Source organism: Apium graveolens, chromosome 2 (genome assembly GCF_009905375.1).
Source record: "Apium graveolens cultivar Ventura chromosome 2, ASM990537v1, whole genome shotgun sequence".
Taxonomy (NCBI): domain Eukaryota; kingdom Viridiplantae; phylum Streptophyta; class Magnoliopsida; order Apiales; family Apiaceae; genus Apium; species Apium graveolens.
Window position 1 is genome coordinate 44,397,579 of NC_133648.1, and position 4,214 is coordinate 44,401,792.

General features: G+C 40.7%; 1 non-coding gene across 1 annotated transcript; it reads left to right on the forward strand.

The window, feature by feature from the left end:
* Positions 1-313: 313 nt before the first annotated feature.
* LOC141709466 (small nucleolar RNA R71) lies at positions 314-420 on the forward strand. The gene has a single exon (XR_012570041.1). It is a non-coding gene; the product is annotated as a small nucleolar RNA R71 (small nucleolar RNA).
* The last annotated feature ends 3,794 nt before the right edge of the window (positions 421-4,214 follow it).

Here is a 4,214-nt window from a genome sequence, read left to right on the forward strand (position 1 = left end):
ACCTGCACAAAGCTCACAAACCATAGCTATTTGATTAACTCCATACGTAGCCAGAGAATCAACCTTCATTGATAGCGCTTGGAGCTGGGCTGCAATAGCGGTGGCTGCATCAACTTTCAGAATACCTGCGACCTTGCCTGACGTCATCCTCTGAGTTGGGTTTTGATGCTCATTTGCAGCCATTGTCTCTATAAGATTATACGCCTCAGTATAGCTTTTAGCCCATAAGGCTCCTCCAGCTGCTGCATCGAGCATGGGCCGAGATTGGGCCCCCAAACCATTATAAAAACCAGTGATTACCATCCAATCCGGCATTCCATGATGTGGACATTTTCTCAACATTTCCTTGTAGCGTTCCCAAGCCTCGCACATAGATTCTGTAGGTTGCTGCGCAAACTGAGTAAGAGCACTCCTCATAGCAGCAGTCTTTGCCATTGGATAAAACTTCACCAGAAACTTTTGCGCAAGATCTTGCCACGTAGTGATGGACCCAGCTGGTTCAGAATGTAACCAGTCTTTAGCCTTATCCCTCAGTGAGAATGGGAAAAGCCTCAACTTGATAGCCTCATCAGTCACGCCATTATACTTAAAAGTGCTGCAGATCTCGACAAAATTTCTTATGTGCATGTTGGGGTCTTCAGTTGCCGCTCCTCCAAAAGAAACAGAATTCTGCACCATCTGAATAGTGCCCGGCTTGATTTCAAAGGTGTTAGCTTGAATAGCCGGATGAAGGATGCTTGACTGAATATCATCAATTTTAGGCCAAGAAAAATCCATAAGAGCTGGATCAGCTTGAACAATACGATCTCCCATGTTTACTGGTTCTTTCTGCTCAGCGCCTGAATCCAAATCCTCAAAATCTAACTTCTCCGGAATATCAAGAACTTCGTTTGTCTCCTCAGTTGTATCTAAAGTCCTCTTGCGAGCACGAGAACGAGTTTGCATAAACGCTTGCTAAAGTACCTGAAACACAACCGAAAAGAGTAAGTAACTACTACGTCCTAATCAATGAGTCCTAATGACCAATGATGGTAAGTACATAAACTAAACAAATACGCCGAGTCCCCGGCAGCGGCGCCAAAAACTTGTTAGGGCGAAAACACGCACTAATATTCACGCAAGTATACGCGTTCGCAAGTAATATAGAATACTTTCTAGTTCTTTCCCTCAGAGACTCAGACTAAATTATTGTCTAATTAAACTCACTCACCAATGTATGATTACTTCTCAATGTTAAGATAATAACACTTAAAATTATTGATCAATTATTAACTATAATTAACTACTTAATTAACCACTTAACTAACACTTCAAATTATCAATAATAAAACACTCATGAGATCACAACTTCATTATTACTTCCTTCTATAGCCGTTGTTATTACATTTAGCATGTGATAGTGATGACATTAATCGAATAACACGAAACTGATAAAAGCCAACTTTCATTGTACTAATACCATTCTACCAAGCATCCACAATTAAGATAGAAGCTGAATAGTCATCAATTATGTTGAGTTCCTATATGTCTACAGAAATTGACAACACAACGATTTAAGCACAAGTTATTCCTTTTGATTACATAGGGCAAATAAAACTGTTAGAGTTACCCACTAATCATGCACAACGTACATGAACCTATGCTAGCATGGCAAGTTCTAAATCTCAAGATCCACCGTCGCTTCACAAGAGATTAACACCCTATCTTATATGTTCGCGACGCACATAAGACGAATACGCGCAACCAATACTAGATATCATGCAATCATCACATACTAAAGTATTAAACAATTAACTAAAGAATTCCATAATAAATCCGTTGTAACCCCATGATCACGATTAGCCCATAATAGAACTCATCGCCATCATGGGTTCATATGAAATCATGATAAACAAACACAAGAAAATAATAACTAAACTAATTATATTAAAACAGAGTACGTCACAAGAGTAAATAAGTCAAAGCAAGAAAACTAGCATCCAACGTTACAACGAAACAAGAATCACAAGAATATATGCTTCCTCTTCGTTGCGGTGTGCTAAATCGGTCTTCTTCCTTATCTCCTTCGCTTCTTGCGTAAAACACAATCTAAAACATAATCTCCTTAATACTCTCTATGAAAACGTCTCAAATCTACCTATATAATAGTCCCATAAAACTCAGATTACATAGAAGTTGGAAGCCACACAGAAGTAGAAGTCTAAAATAATTCAGCTTTTTCCCCGACCTTGCGCGGCCGCTCAGTATTTCTGCGCGGGCGCGCAGGCTGCTGCGCGGCCGCTCAGCATTGCTGTGCGGGCGCGCAGGACCCTACTGGAAAAATTCCAAGCTTGCTCCGATTCTTCGCCGTAATCTGCCCATTCCTTTCCTCTCGCAATGGTGAACACATGCCAAGGCTTATTCTTGATGATTCCTCCCCCGAAATGCAACTAATACCCTGAAATGCATAAACACTAGAAAAACGCATTAAATACACAAAATACTTGATTTCAAGACACCAATTTAAGCCATTTTAAGACGTTCTAAGTGGTATAAAATGCCACTTATCAGGCACACACTGCACAGATACATCCACCTGTATCTTTGCCTTCTCAAATTCAGCTTGATGTGGCTCCAGCAAATGTGGAGTCACAGCCCCATTCTCTCATAATAGACACACAACAATCACCAAATTCTCCATCACCATCTCTAGATGTGGATATGATATTCACATCAATTCCTGATTCTCCCTCTTTAAAACTCAGGGAGGAGCCCCACTCAAATCCTGGTGATCATCATCTGTTAGATGACTTGTTGGATCCTCAGCCAATTCTTTCAGACTTAGTTGAAGAATCTGTGTCACCTCACTTAAAATCAATTCACACAGATTCAACAATTATGTCACTTTCAATATCTACATCTTTTCCTTCTTCAACGGATATCTCTCATCCGTTGACAAGTGGTTGTTCTTCGACGGATAAGCTTAACAACAGTTATCCGTTGATATCATCAGTTTCCACTTCAACGGATACTCCCTATCTGTTGATGGTATCTACACATATAACTGATTCAATTACAAGTGTAGAAGACATGGTTACTGTACAATCATTTCTAGGATTGAGGGAAGGGAGTGATAATTTGAGTGAGAGGCTGGGTTGCTCCCAGGCAAAAGGAGAGGTTGAGAGTCAAAATATGCATGCTATTTCTTCCAGCATGGCAATAGTAAGTGAGGGGAGTGCCACCTTAGTAGGTGAGGGTGAGGGTGTGAGGGTGTGTGTGAGCCAGGGGGAGCCCCTGATGCAAGAATATAGAGAAAATGAGAGAAATGCAGGTACAGAAGCTATAAGGGTGGATCCAGCCATTGCCAGTGAGTCAATGATTGTGGATGATACTGAAAAGGGAAGACAATTTCAGCAACATTACAAAGCTGAAATTGATAACATTTCCTTGGATGCTGACACTTTTACTCATCTTGTTTCAGCCTATCAACTGTTGGCTGCTCAAGGCAATGTGGAGGCAGAGCGGACTCTGAACATAGTGCACACTTCAAAATCTCTTCAAAGAGATAAAGTTGTTATTAATAGGATGCCTTCTCAAGCTGGTGAGCCATCTGAAGAATTTAAAGTAAATTCTAATGATGATGACTCTAATTCTTTGGATGGGAGCATGAACTTAGGGGGAGATGCAGGCCCAAGTTCGGTTCCAGATTTACCTGAATGGGCATGGACAAAGAAATCTACACCAGGACAGTTTGGTGTAGCTTTGGTCAAGCAAGTAATGGCTATTCAAAAGGCCCTTCAGGAGACTACATATGCTGGTACAAAGGCTATTCTTCAAGCTCATCTAGACTCTCTGCATCTCTTGCAGTTGCAGCATATCAAACAGAATTTAAGTATGGATGAACTCAAAAAGGATATTGCTGATCTGAAATCCTACAATTCTGAGAAGTTGGATTCAGTTATGCCTTATGGTACAATGCAAGATTTGTTGCTGAGATTGAGGAGAGAATCTGATGCTGACAAGAGGCTAGCCAAGTTGGAAACAAGAGTTCAAGTCATTGAAGACTCTGTGGTCACCATTCTTCAAAATCAACAATCTCAGACAAATCTACTATTGCAGCTGGAAAAAGCACAAGGCTTGACCCCTATCCTTGATGATAACAAAAAGGGGGAGAATAAAAGGGAAGGGGAAGGAGAGCCATCAACAACAGTTCAAATATCTAAAGTGCTAGTTCC